Below are 15,128 nucleotides of genomic sequence, written 5' to 3' on the forward strand. Positions count from 1 at the left end.
ACCACAGGGCTATCGTAACTGGAGACCTTAGATAGCGGGGAGTTGGGATTGGACTGGGTCTGTGTTTGCTCTTCCGGGTCAGGGCCACAGTCATTGATAGAATTGGTATTCTGTTTCTACAGTGTTCTTGCTTAGCCTGTGTGTACGACCACCTGACCAATTCTGCCCCCCTCATCTTTTAGGTCTAGAGCCCCTCTGTCTACCAGTTACCACCGCATGTTGGCTTCTGGTTATTTTTAATACTTGGTAACCACCCAAGTAATTAGCACTTTATTTCACTTAAAAAAAAAAAAAACTAAATCACCACCCTCATTGCCCAGTATGCTCCTCTCTGGTGGCCCAGATCCTACTGTGTCTGCTCCTGTTGCCTCCCTCAACGAGGCATCAGCTTGGCTTGCAGCTCAACAACAGCTTCCACTAGACAAAACATGGAACACTGACCCAACTCCAAACAAATGCCTTTCTGTGGACCTAAGAACAGGGAGGAAAGCAGCTGAGACAGCAGTCAAGGCACAAGCCCCTGAGGGTGAAACCTGAAGCCTTTACTGCTGTGCTGAAAGGACCCCCAAACCACAGGTCACCATGGCAACCCAAATGGCTCATCCAAAACTCGAGGGTCATCTTTAATTTACAGAAGTGACACTTAGCAACAGGGTAGGCGGGGCGATTGTTCTACTGTCAGATTGTGAACTCAGGGCATTCAGTCTGCAAGCCACAGAGCTGAAGGATTTGGGCACAGCTGTTCTCCCCTCACGTGCCAACATTCAAATAAAAGGTTCCTTCTGCTATTGAGGAATGTGAGGCCAGGGGCAACAGGTGGCCATGAAGAGGTAGAGATAGAAAGACAATGGCTACAGTAATCAGACAAACCAGGACGGTGTTTCATGAAAAGGGCGTTTTGTATATGTCATTGATAACTTTTGTAGAGGAAAAGTGGATGTTCCTTTTAGAGTAGGGAGATGGTTTCCGACACAGCCATGTTTCCTGAGGCAAGGGATAAATAGAAAGAGCAAACCTTCTCGTGTAGAATCGGGGCATCTGCATCCCTGTGGTGTGGTGTTGCCTGGCAACACACAGGATGCATCATTCTACTTCATTTCAGAAATACAACTATCTTCTGGCATAAATAAGTCTCATGTGCTGTATATTCTTAAAATTATTTGTTTTATATCTGAAATTCACATTCACCCAGAATTCTTTATCTTTTTATTTGCTAAACCTGACATCTCTATTATTATTTTTTTTAGAAGAACAGGAAATGGAAATTCACATAGAGTTGGGATCAAGATGGAGTCCAGGACATAAGGAGAGGTTGATGGGAAGCCATCCAGTGAGCACCACAGAGGATGTTTCTAGAGACTAGATCTGTGATGCCTTAACACACAGAACATATGTGAGAGAGTCGGCGTTTGCACTTAAAGCTGTGGCACAAGCCAATGGTTAACTAGGAGATGTGCAAGGGGAAACGTGCTTATTCAAAAATATTTTAGCTAGTAGTGAGCAAAACTTAAAGAACATTGAGCTTTCTGATTCTTTTCATACTCATCAGCCTCCTCTTCGAACCGCTAAAGTAGAGATTCTAGTTTTGCTCTGCAGGGGGCAGCATATCCCTGCAAAGAGATCATCAACTTTCCTCCTTCAATATCCAAGGAAATTTAAGCATGAATAAATCTAAACGTCAGCTCTCGAGACCTGAAAAAGGGAGGAGCCTCAAAAGGAGAACGGAAAGTGTGCATCACGTTTGTCCAAGGCAAAATCCACCATACCCCTGCCCCCACTCAATAGGTTTGTTTTTTGTCTTTAACTTTGCTGTCCACTTTCTAAAACAAGATTCAGCACCAGTTCAAAAACTGTCAAATGGATAAAAAGCTATGTTATTTTGAGCTCTGGACCGTTTCTGGTTAAATACACAAGAAAATGCATGTCTGTAATACTCCCAACACAGATCGCCCACCTCCCTGAGGCCCTGCTGCCTAGCTGGCTCAGATGGCACCGGGCTCAGTTATCCCCAGGAGGCACCATCTATAACTGAAATGGACTTTAGCACTAGTTGGCACAAAATGCCGGAGTAGCACCAACACCCACATCTGATTACAGCTTTTTACAGGGCTTATAGGGTTCAGAGACTATCTGGTGCCACGCCATTAGGAAAATCACGTGGTTTCCTCACGGTTAATGATTGCCAGGCTCTGAATAAGTGGCCCAACCTTTGTATTTAAAGAACAGGTGATCCACCCAGACAGACAATCCCTGGCTCACCCTGGGAGCTGCAGAAACCCTCTATCAAAGAAAGACAGAGCAGGGGTGGGGGGTTGGTTTAAAGAAAAGCTGGGAATCAGTTTTGTTAGCAGCTGCCCAGTTTCTCTTTTCCAGTGCGGCCTCCCTGGAAGGCACCCGCTGCTCCCCAGAACCCAGACGTCTGCTCCCTTCTTCAGGCAAAGCTATCTGCAGGCGAGTTTAAACTTGAAGGTGTTAATTGCCCAGACCAGGGCGTTTGAGTGCTTGTCTAATTTGCTCTGGAAAATGGGGTGTTGCCTCAGTCAAAGGAATCTCACTGTGAGCAGGTGTGTCAGGCCCTTCCAGAGAGCAACTCTCGGGCTATCGCTGGGCTGGGCCAGATGGGCAAGGAGTGTCTGGCCTCAGTGCCATTTCCTCACACAGGGCAGCCTTACTCCTGATACGCTTTGGACGGAACCAAATCTAAATATGCTGAACAAAAAAAGCCCTGGATTTAACCAATCCTTTCCTTCCTCCTCCCGGAACTGTCCCAGAGAAGTGGTTCCATAAATGAGTATTGAGCTTAAGAAAAAAAATAGAATAAATAAATAAATATCCCTTAGCCAAGCATAGTGGCATATTCTTGGAATCTCAACACTCAGGAGTCTGAGACAGGAGGATGACTAGTTCCAAGCCAGTGAGGAATCCATAGTGAGGCTCTCATTCAAATCGTCGTTGTCATTATCATCCAATGAGGAGTTTTTAACAAAAACTAAAGATGTTACATCATCTTGCTATCTACTTCATAACTAAAAATCCCAGTAAGCACAGTATCCATGGCTGGGGCTGACGCTTCCATTTGGACATCAGAATAAGGAAAGGAAGAGTTAAGAGAAGAACAGAGAAGACACTAGCTAAAAGGCCTTTCTATCTTTGACATATGCTCACCTCTCTCTCTGCCAAGCAAATGGAGAACTAGCCTTCAGGGAAGAGAATCAAGCCAGTCTCCATCTTCCCTTCTAAGGGCAAGTAGCCACTTCCCTCAGAGCAGGTGTCATGTCATCTCTGGTAGCAGAGGCGATGACCCAGCTGTAGGGAGTAGAAATTCAGAGATGTCACACATCTCATTCTGCAGGACAGGGATTGGTTCACAGACCTCAAGACTTCCATCACTGGCCAGGAGGACACTGAGAAATGCCCCCTTTCTCTTCCTCTAGGGTTCTGGCTGGGAGGCTTCCTGGCTAAGCTTCTCATCCCCATTCTGTGGCCCCAGAAAGTCAACCTCCAGAGGTGGGGTTTTGATTTCTTCCATCGCTGGTGTGCTATGTACAAGTGGAGCAAGGCAGGGCCTTCTTCGATTTGTGGTAAGTTGTAATGGTCCCCACATTGGTCTGTTCTCTTTCCTGACCTCACAAACCCCTTAGAAGGAAGGATCCAGTATTGCAAGGAGCTACCATTGCCCTTAGAGACAAGCCTGTAAGCCCTATAAACCCTCCGTCCTGGAATACTAATTTACTCTGTATCTCCTAACAGCCTGTATCCATTTACTCAGTCCTCTACAAATATTTGAGAAAAACATAACCTATCAAGCTCTTTTCAAGGCCTAGGAAATACAACATCCCTTCCTTCCCAGAGCATTTAGCCCACTGGAGAATATGAAAATTAAATACACAGTTCTGAAGGATACTCAACATCTAGACAAAGGAGGTGCACTTGCTGTCCTGTAAGATTTAGGATCCCATTTAACCCTACTTGCTTACAGACTAATACCTTAACTTGTCTTCGTGTCCTGGAAGGTCAGAGAACATGAGAGTCCTTGTCCTAGACCAGAAAGAAGCAAGAGACTTTCGTTCTTATCCCCTCTGAGCAGTGTGAAGAGTGGTCCTTCCCTCAAGCTCTACTAGACCAGATGAATGGTCAGTGCTCTCAGGCCCTAAGTAGCATGCTAGCTCAGGAGGTCTCTGCTTATAGTCTACCCACTCACTAGCAGATAGGAAAGAGGTCTCTGGAAAGTTATCCTTTTCAAAGACCCTTCCCTTGTTCTTCAAGGTCATTCATAGCAAACACCAGAGAAAGGGCCCAGGGGGAAAGCATACATGGGACCTTACATTCCTAGAAGTCTCAGCAAGAGATTTGCAGTCTCAGAATAACTCCTATCTCCATAGCAACTTTGCTGGGAAACTTCCCAGACTCAGAGTTGGCTCCTCGCCTCTTATTCTCTCCTTTTTTGTTTGTTTTTTACATTCCATTTTAATGTTTAACCTGGTAGGCCCGGATAGCCACCAACAGAAGGTAAGGAGGCAGGATCTGTGTTCCTTCCTGCTGGCAAGTGCTCTGAGGTGGCCTTGGGTAAAGGGCTTAATTTCTTCTTTCTCCCCTGTAAATGGAAGATAATGATATTTTCCTACCACCTCTTCAAAATTAATTAATGGTTGTGCTGACCTCTGGGTCTACAGATGAAAGGCTGTCATTGCAAGCCACATGCATCAACATTACCTCATTACCAACGTCATATCGTCATTAACATCATTTCATCATCATCATCATCATCATCATCATCATCATCATCATCATCATCAAACGACACCATAGCGACAGGTCCAGATGATAAAAGTTACAGAATTCCCACACGAAGCTCCTGAAAGCTTCCCTCTTGCTAAGCCTTTCAGCCTCTTCTTCTACACCTTCCAAAAGAACCAACCAACTCTCCTTACCTTTGGCATCTCACTCTCAGCAGCTAAGGACCGGCTATCCTTGGACCCCGGTCTCGCACACCCTCACTTGACTGTGCCTTTCTCCCAGCAACTGAGCCTGAACACGGAGGACAAACTCCAAAGGAAGACAATTAAACAAATGGACCTGGAGCAGGGGAAGGCAGCCTTGAGACACTGTCAGAAGATCTCAAGTGAAAAAAAAAGAAAGGAGGGCTTCATCCCCAGAATCTCACACTAAATGATTAAGTTATTAAACCTTTTGTACTTCCTGTGTGAAATTATACAGAAGAAGAGTATTTCCCTTCAATATAATGTAATAATGTAGACTACTACGTCGGAGGTTCTCAACCTATTGGTAATCAAATGTTGGGTATCCCGCTGTGAGATGTGTACATTACACTAGTAAATAGTAAAGTTACAGTTATGAAATAGGAACAAGATAACTTTATGACTGGGGTCACCACCTCATGAGGGACTGTATTAAAGGATTGCGGCATTAGGAAGGCTGAGAACCACTGCTCAGTGTGGGCCATTTTGTCCCTGGGAGCTCATCAGTCTTTAAACTCAGTAAGATGTTGGATTCTGGTGGAAGATTGTGATACTCTTGGTGTATTAGTGTTTTCTGCTGCTATTGACGACAAGAAGAGATGACAACTAGAGGTTAGATGAGTTTTGGAGAATTAACGTTTCTTTAATTCATGATTGTAGAGTGTTGGAGGTCCTTGGGGCATCTGTGTTTGGGGCATCGTCTTGCTTGCCGATGGGATCCCTCCAGAGTCTCACAGCCTGAGGAATCCATACAAGAGACAAACTGGTTTGTAACAGACCCACTCTTGGGGATGAGACACCATTCTATTTTAGCCGATCAACCCATCAGAAAGACCTAACCATCGTGACCTCATCATTTCTAAAAGATCCCACCTGGTCCTACATCGTCACAAGGGGGACCAAATTATGACAGGAGTTTTGGTAGGCTCTAAACCATAGCACCTGGGACTTTGACTTAGCCAGCTGCTTGCACTGAAATGAATTGCTAAGTGGTGGTTTGCTGCACTCTCCTTGTTGCTGAGCCTGGTTTAGCCCACATCTCTGTTCCCCTGGGAATCCACCAAAATGAATGGCTTGCTAAGTCTTGTTGATTATGATTCAAGTACCTCTTGGCTATAGATTAGCATTCAAATGTGAAAGCTGCTGAAAGAAAAGTTAGGCTGACTCAGCCACTCAGGTCAGTGATGCCCAGCCCACTGTGTAATGGCAAGTTGCATAAGGACACTAAAGTTGTGCTTTGAGCTTTTGGGGACTCAGATATGACCTGGTGGATATCATTTGTGCTTCCTCCTGTGTGCTAGACATTGTTCTGCTCCTTTGGTATAAAAAGAGTTACAATCCTCAAACAAAGAAGCAAATTCTATTATTGCCTCTGCTGTACAGGAAACAAAACAGAAAGACAAATGGCTTAACTGCCACACTCCCTGTGGCAATGCTACCCTGGGAAGGGGGTCCTTCTAACTAGAAGAAAGTCAGGTGAGCAAGCCAAGGAGAAGCAGCACACACACACACACACACACACACACACACACACACACACACACACCGTGGTCTCTGCCTCAGTTCCTGTCTCCAGGTTCCTGCTTGAATTCTTGACTTCCCTCAGTGACTGAGATGTGGAAGTTGATGTCAAATAAATCCTTTTCTCCGCAAGTTGGCTTTGGTGAGTCTCTTATCACAGCAACAGAGACCAGAGTCCTGAGCTAAAAGGTTCAACATGAGACTTTAGAACAGTGGTTCTCAACTTGTGGGTCGTGACCCCTCTGGGGGTCAAACAATCCTTTTACAGGAATTGCATATCAGATACCCTGCATATTGCACCATATCGTATTATGACCCATAACAGTAGCAAAATAACAGTTATGAAGTAGCAGCAAAATAATTTTTTGGTTGGGGATCACCACAACATGAGGAACTGTATTAAAGGGTCACAGCGTTAAGAAGGTTAAGAACCACTGGTTTATAACCTAAAGGCATTTGCATGCAAAACAAACAAAAGAAAACAGGCACAGTTTGTCACAAAAGTTAACTCAAAGTAGGTCTCAGAACTGCGTATAAAAGACATAAGATTCCTAGAAGATAATACTTTTTTAAAATCTTAATTATTAGAGATTTGGTATAATTTTTTAAGCCCAAGGACAATTTTCTTTAAAGCTCCAAAAACTTCCCCAGAACAGATGAGCTGTAAATCTCAGCAGGCGCCCAGAGAAAGCAGAGGTACCTTTTAAAAACACACCCACGGAGGCAGGATCCAAATTGCTGACTTGAAATTCACTAAGTTTAAGACTCCTCCTGAGAAGGTACTAATGAGAAGACAAGGAATCCTTGGGAGAAACTATTTCCAGAGCACACATCTAATAAAGAACTCAGGACCAAGGGCGGGGGCCGAGGAAAAAAAAAAAAAAAAAAAAAAGAACTCAGGACCAAACATGCAAAGAACTCTTGAACCTCAACAGGCAATCCAATTCAAAGCCAGAAGGTAGGACCTGACAGCTCGCCAACCAAGATACACAGACAGCAAAGTGCATGTGAAGAGATGCTTAACAGCGTGTCATTAAGGAACTGCAAATTAAAAGTTCTGCCAGGTGCAACTGCACTCCTGTTAGAATGGCTAAAATCCAAAATCACCTCACAACCGTAACTGCTGGCCAAGATGCAAAGGCGAACCATTCATTCACTCACTGCCAGTAAGAGCATAAAACAGTTCTGATACTTCATGAGACAGCGGCATGCGCTATGGTGGTTAAAAGTTGCTGCACAAACATGGGAGCAAGGAACAGAGTTCAAATCCCAGCACCTATGTGAAAACTGGGTGTGGTCCTATATAGGCCTGTAACCTCAGAACCGAGAAGGTGGGGCTTCCTCACTGGTAGCCTAGCTCTGTGTTCAGTAAGAATCTCTGCCTCAAAGGAACCAAAATATAGAGTGATGATACCTGACAGCTTCTTCTGCTTTTGTACACAAGCACAGGCATACATACATATACATGTGTGTACACCACGAATGTACAAGCTCTGTCTCTCTGTCCCTGTCTTTCTCTGTCTCTCTGTCTTTCTCTGTCCTTGTCTTTCTCTGTCTCTCTGTCTTTCTCTGTCTCTCTGTCTGTTTGCTTCTCTGTCTCTCTTTCACACACACACACCACACAGTCCCAGGGATAACCTCAGATTTTAATCACTGCCTTCCTTATTTGGAACAGGATTTCTGTTGTTCAGCGCTATCTACACACCAGGTTACCTGGCCTACAAGCTTCCAGGAATTCTTGTGTGTCTGCTTCTATCTTGCCATAGAAGCACTTGGGATTACAGATACATTTGTCTGTGTCTAGTTTACACATGTTCTAAGGATTTGAACTCATGTCCTCATGCTTGACCCTGTGCTGTCTTGGCCTCATGTCAACTTGACACAAACTAGAGTTAACTGAAAGAAGAGAAACTCAATTGAAAAATGTCTCCATAAGACCTGGCTGTATGGCATTTTTTAAAATTCGTGATTGATGGGGAGGACCCAGTGTATTGTAGGTGAGGCCGCCCCTGGGCTAATGGTTCTGGGTTTTATAAGAAACAGGTTGAAAGGATGGAAGCATGCCAGTGAGCAGCATGCCTCCATGGCTTCTAATCAGCTCCTGCCTCCAGGACCCTGACCTTAGTTCCTGTCCTGACTTCCCTCAGTGATAGAGTAGCATGTGGAACTGTAAGCCAAATGAACCCCTTCCTCCTCAGCTTGCTTTTAGTCATGGCGTTTCATCGCAGCGATAGAAGTCCTAACTAGGACACCCAGTGAGCCAGCCGTCTCTGCAGCCTCATGACTATGCCTTGCTAAGTGTAGCCACTTCTTTTGTATTTGTGTCTAGCACAAGTCCTGCAATTTTACAAGATGGGATTGCCACACTTTGCCTTTCAGAGCCCTCTGCTGTCACTGGGGCATGTAAAAGAAATAAGTCAGCCTTACTGGCAGAGAAGCCAAATAGCGAACAACGGGCAAACCAATGTGTGGCAGAAACAGGACATAACAGATCTTACAGCCACACAGGCCAGCCATGAAAGTCCTGTTTGCTCTGGTTCCTGGAGGAAGGAACATTTAGGGGCTTCCTTTGTGTCCACTGAGCTGATTCTTTCAGTCCTCACAAGACTGAGAGTGGGAATTTTGATTCAGATTTTACAGGTAGGGACAGAACACTGCGGTGCAGAAGCTCAGCAGTACAGGGTCCTGAACATTGCACAATCAGCAAGAGCTATCTGAAGCCCAGGCTGTGGTTTTTCTCTCTCCCAGACTGATAACTGAAAACTACCCACAATGCTAAGTTCCTCCACCACCCACAGTCCTCAAGCCAAATCGTCCGGCATTCAGACATGGCCACTGAACCTTGACTGGGAGCAAAGGGAAATTTTTCTGCAGAATCTAGTGCAATGCCTTCCTTGTCTTTTCTAAGGTGCCCCAGTGCTTGCTGGGTGATCCAGACAGTTCATCCACCTGTTGTCTTCCAACAGAATCATCAGGCAAACCCCAGAGCTGAGTGAGTTTGCAGAAAACGTATCTTAGAAGTACTTTAGGGCTGTGAAGATAGTTCAGTTGATAAAGTTCTTGACTTGCAAACGTGAGAATTTGAGTTCAACTCCCCCACCACCACTGCCGGACCCATGGAAAACTGCAGATCATGATGGTGTGGTTTTAATCCCAGCCCTGGGAAGGAAGAAATGGACAGATTCCAGGGGATTGTAGACCAGCCAGCCTGGCTAGAGGACTTATTAAGTTCCAGGTCAGTTACAGATCTTATGTCATTAAAAGAAGGAGGAGAAAGAGAAGAAAAGAAGAAAAAGAAGAGGAGGAAGGGAAGGAAGAAAAGAGGAGGGGGAGGAGAAAGGGAAGGAAGAGGAGGAAGAAGAGGAGGAGGAGGAAGATGAAGAAGAGGAGGAGATAGGGAAGGAAGAGGAGGAGGAAGATAAAGAGGAGGGAGAAGAGGAGGAGGAAGATAAAGAGGAGGGGGAAGAGGAGGAGGAAGATAAAGAGGAGGGGGAAGAGGAGGAGGAGGAAGATGAAGAGAAGGGGGAAGAGGAAGAGGAGGAAGATGAAGAGAAGGGGGAAGAGGAGGAGGAAGATAAAGAGGAGGGGAAGAGGAGGAGGAGGAAGATGAAGAGAAGGGGGAAGAGGAGGAGGAGGAAGATGAAGAGAAGGGGGAAGAGGAGGAGGAAGATAAAGAGGAGGGGAAGAGGAGGAGGAGGAAGATGAAGAGAAGGGGAAGAGGAAGAGGAGGAGGAGGAGGCAGCAGCCAAAAGCCAAACAAGGTGACATTGGGTATGGTGGCACATGCCTTTAATCCCAGCACTTGTGAGGCAGAGGTAGGTAGATCTCTGAGCTCCAAGCCAGCCTGATCTTCACAGTGAGTTTCAGCATAACCAGAGCTATACAGAGAAACCTGTCTCCAAAACAAAACAAAACAAACCTAAGGTGGGCAGCTGCCTGGGAGCTACTAGAAGAATGAGAGGTTTTCTGACCTTCACATGCATGCACATAAACTTGTAACACACACACACACACACACCTATGCATTCATATAAAGAAAAATAATACTTTAAAATCCCTTCTAGGTAAATACTGTTGGGGGGGGCACATTTGAGCCACTGTAATCTATAATAGACATGGCCAGCTGCATGCATGGGCGCATGCGTACAATCTCAGCACTTAGAAGGCTGAGGCAGGAGGATAGGCCACAGAGGGAACCTTGTCTAAAATTAAGAGATGAGAAAAAGAGATGAGAAAAAGAAGGAGAGAAGGGAGGAAGGATAGAGGGAGAAGGAAGTAGGGAAAGGGTGGGATGGGAGCGGAGAGGAGCTTTTAAAAGAAGGAGTCATAGAGGACAACCCAACGTTCGCTTCCTTTCTGCATTCATGATTGAGAGCTGATACTTCTTACTTGCGTATCAGTGAGTTGTTTCAAAATGAAACCAGAACACTCTTAGCCTTCAGGTGGCTCTGGTAGCCAGAAACAGCTGTAAGTTCTATGACGACCGTGAAGTAGGACAGCATTTTTTTTTTCCAAAACAAAGACTCAAAAAACCACAACTGCAGTTGGTGGGAAAGCAACATCCTGGTTCTGAGTTTGCAGTGCCCTAAGGAGGCATCGTGGGGCCAGAGGAGAGGAGGGGTCACCCAGGAGCCCCTGTATTGTCAAGATCTCAGAGATGTTTCTCAAAGATAAGCACATTATTTTTTTTTCTAAAAGGAAATGCATAAAACTTAGGGCTAAAATTAAAGACTAGTGTTTTCTCCCACAATCACATATAGGTCTGTGAAAGAAAGACCGTCTCCTGCTTCAGTGCTTACAGCTAATTCCAGAGGCCTGAGAGCGATCTCTTGAAGCCATGTAAAGAAGGAAGGGGAGAGCTGACTCCATTGGATGGAATTTCCTCAACAACCTACATGTGGCAACGCTCTCTCTCTCTCTCTCTCTCTCTCTCTCTCTCTTTATGTGTGTGTGTGTGTGTGTGTGTGTCAAAAGTTCAAAAGAACATGGTTTTGACCTGTGTGCTGTATGTAATGGCAGACACATGCTGACATGTTTAAGATCTTTCCAGTTACAAACATTAATCATGCAACTGGCCATGATGGTGTCATTCCATAGCATGGGAGGCTAAAAGAGCAGGAATACAAGTTCAAGGCCACCTGGGCTACATAGCAGGTTACAGGACAGCCTGAAGCACCAAGAAACCTATCACATTCCCATTCTTCAAAGACTTTTATATACATTGGATCCCTAGTGCCTCCTTGTGGAATCCCACCAGATGCCAAGATCCCAACAGATCCCAAGATGGAAACAGGAATCACTACCACAGCCCTGGGTTCCAGGCCTTGTCTGCCAGCACTGGAAAAGCAAGGACCCAGATCCAAGCCCAGACTTCCCAAATCCTAACTGCATTTATGAACCCCGGGTCTCCACTCTCCTGCTGGATTTGAGCTATGTCACCAACTTGTATGAATAAGGGCAGAGCCAGAGTGAGTCTCTCGGGGCTCTTCTTGTCCTCTTGTGTGAAGTGAGGGCAGGTTGGGGTTTGTTAGCTAAAATCAAGGTGCCTGCAGAGCCAGGAAGACCTGGAGGACAGTGTGTTTCTTGCCTGCATCTTGAAATCAGCAAAGACCCAGTCGTGATCACTCCATGTCACTCCACCCTGACCTCCCTGCTTTAGACTGTTTTCTGTTATTAACACCACCCCCAACCCTAACCCCTAACCCCCCCACCCCTGTGACTTTGTTTGTAAAGAATGGATTTATTTAGGTTCTCAGTTCTGGGTGCTGCAAATCAAAGATCAGAGAGCCACCATCTGTTGTGTCCTATGCCTTACTGGTAAGCCAGCCATGATGACGTTCATCTCCAGCTGAGAGACCTTTGTGTATAAATCCATCGTAGTTGCTAAATCACAGCCTCATTATGTAGTTTTAGAATCCACCAAAGCCATGTATCTGAATTCTCCCATATGGGTTACCTCATATGAATATCTATCGATTGTTCATTCATTTGATCAATCACTCTGTGGTGATCAATCTTCATTGTCAATTCAGCTGGACTTAGAACCACTTACCTCTGGGCATGTCTATGAGGCTATTTCCAGAAAGGTTTAACTTGAAGAAGGAGAACCCAGCCTTAGTGAGTGGTACTTGTTTAATTGGCTCGGGTCCCAGATTGAATAAAAAGGAGAAAACGGTCTGAGAGACAGGAAATCACTCCTCTTTGCTTCCTAACTGCAGAAGCGACGTGGGAGGAGCTGCCTCATGCTCCTCCCACCACTCGATAGCCCCTACCCTCGAACCGTGAGCCACAGTAAACCCTTACTTCCTGAAGTATGTCGCAGCAACAGGAAGCGTGCACACTCCTTCAGTGAACACTGAACTTCCGCCATGTACAAGGTGCTGGCGATGCAGTAAGGACTGTGCCCTGCAGCTTAGCAGATCTCTATGCAAGCTGAGATGCTGTGCACGTCTGTGAGAGTCACAGGGACGCTGATTAGCCCTGGGTCTCCCAAGCTTTCTTCCACCCAGCTGCACCAACTTTTCCTGTTTCACCCTTTGGCAGTTGGTACCTTTCTAGTGCCTGACACACAGGAAACCCTTAGATAAGAGAACACAACAGTCTAAAGTGTCTGAAGACTGGGACGAGCCCTTTTCCAGTTAATTCTCGAGTTTGTTTCCAGCATCTTTCCTCTCTTGTCCTGTAAACAGCTCCCCTTCCTCCACCCCTTATCAGCCAACTGCCTCTGCTTTTTCCCCATTTCCAACTTGTTGCTCTGTTTGCACTATTTCTGTAACCTTCCTGGGCTTTCTCTTCTGCCGTTTTTTTTTTTTTGTTTTTTTGTTTTTTCTCCCTTTTTCCTGGCCACAATAGGACATGTCTAGTCCTGGTTGAGCTGCACTATATACACAAATATCATTGTAGAAATTGGGGTACTCTCTTGGATTACAGTGGTCTAAAATCGCTGCCCCCCAGCCCCACCCCATGTCTCTCTAGTAGCTCACTAATTAAGCCAGGCTGATCTTCAGCTGACAATCTTCCTGCCTCAGCCTCCCACACGCTGGGATTGCAGGATATGCTGCCACACCTAACACACCTTACCATTCCACACTCAGCAGTTACACATACCTTCATAATGCAAGTGTCAATTAACTATACGGAGAAAAATAGAAAATATTGTGAAGTCGATACATTGTTACTTCCTCTAGTGGGACCTTTAGTTCTCCTTTTTCTCTTACAGTGCACACTTCTAAGATAAGCTTGCGGTGCACAATTGGTTTTCAGTTTCTTTCACCTAAATAGGGGCTGGGGTAAAGTAAGCGGTAAATGCAAGCTGCAGAGTCCGTGTTTATAAAGCGCCTCAAAGGGCCTCTTACCCTTGTCATTTTAGAGCCGGTCAGGAACCCAAAGAGGAAGTAAAACAAAGACAAGGAAAGATGATCTTTTAAAATTGGAATATGCAATTTCCCATGGTCTCATTATCTCTCCTTGCTGTGATAGCAGGATTTTTTTTTTCTTCCTTGAGTTGTTACTGCCGGTGAACCAAGTAAAGGGAAAACATCCATTTATCAGTCTTTATTTCTGAATAAAATACTGTAGGATAACTGTCTTTCTGCCTTTGCCACCATGAGTTTGTTTTGTTTCTGTCCAGGACTGGCAACTGTGTATCAGAGCTCCCCCTCCAGCACCTTTGTTTCAAGAGACCTAAAAGCAAACAGCATTTATTGCTCTGCTTCCGGGTGAGTCACCGCTTACTGAAAGCACAGCAAGGCAAGCAAGGATGACTAATGAGACAAATACAAGAAGGTTTCTTGTTTTGTTTTGTTTTAATTAGAGAAAGTTTACTTGGCCTGATGTTAAGGTTCCTTTGGCCGGAGTTCCTACCAGTTTAAGCACTTGTATTTAAATGTGATAATTACCTGTAAGCAATTAAAGCAATTGGAGTTTAGATACAAAGCAATCTGATAAACAGCTCAGTCAGGCAAAGTCAGGAAAAGCTGACTTAGATCCCCAGAACCCACATTTATGAAGGGGAAAATATTGGCTTGGTGGTTCACAGTGCTGGAGGTGGAGAGTAGATCCCTGGGGCTCACTGGCCATGAAGCCTAGCCTACTTAGTGAGTTCCAGGCTATTCAGAGACCCTATCTCAAATAAAAGCGAGGACAAAACCAATGTCCTCTGGACACCTCCATGAACACACACACACACACACACACACACACACACACACACACACACACGCATACAGGCCCTGAAGAATAGAACTGATAGATGAACATAAAATAGAATAAAGGCATGAATTGTCGTCTGTGGATCTGGGACCTGGGGATTGTTAGAACAGACAAGAATTTCAGAAATCTCATAGACCAACCCTTATTTGTTTATTTATTTATTCATTCATTTATTAATAGCAAAACGGAAACCACACCTGAAGTCGCTCAGGCCACCTGAACAGGAAGCCACAAGCCTCTGTTCCTACATCCTCTTCTCGCATCTCTAGGGTGAGGAGTCTGAGGTTTCCTCCTCGGAGCTCACTGCTTCCTGCAGATAACGTGCTAGATCTCACATCAGCACGCACTGCTTTTTCTGTGTGGGTGACACTCAGCAAGAAGATACCAATTAACCCAAGCTGTGTTTGAAGTGGGGTA

The 15,128-nt window shown here is 45.2% G+C and overlaps 1 long non-coding RNA gene across 1 annotated transcript; it reads right to left on the reverse strand.

Annotated features, from left to right (window-relative positions):
- Window positions 1-5,586: 5,586 nt before the first annotated feature.
- On the reverse strand, window positions 5,587-13,247 carry LOC134482149 (uncharacterized). The gene is made up of 2 exons (XR_010058202.1): window positions 12,553-13,247; window positions 5,587-5,717 (listed from the first exon to the last, which is right to left on the reverse strand). It is a non-coding gene; the product is annotated as an uncharacterized LOC134482149 (long non-coding RNA).
- Between the last annotated feature and the right edge of the window lie 1,881 nt (window positions 13,248-15,128).

The sequence above is a fragment of the Rattus norvegicus genome, chromosome 15, assembly GCF_036323735.1.
Source record: "Rattus norvegicus strain BN/NHsdMcwi chromosome 15, GRCr8, whole genome shotgun sequence".
In the NCBI taxonomy this organism is placed as follows: Eukaryota; Metazoa; Chordata; class Mammalia; order Rodentia; family Muridae; genus Rattus; species Rattus norvegicus.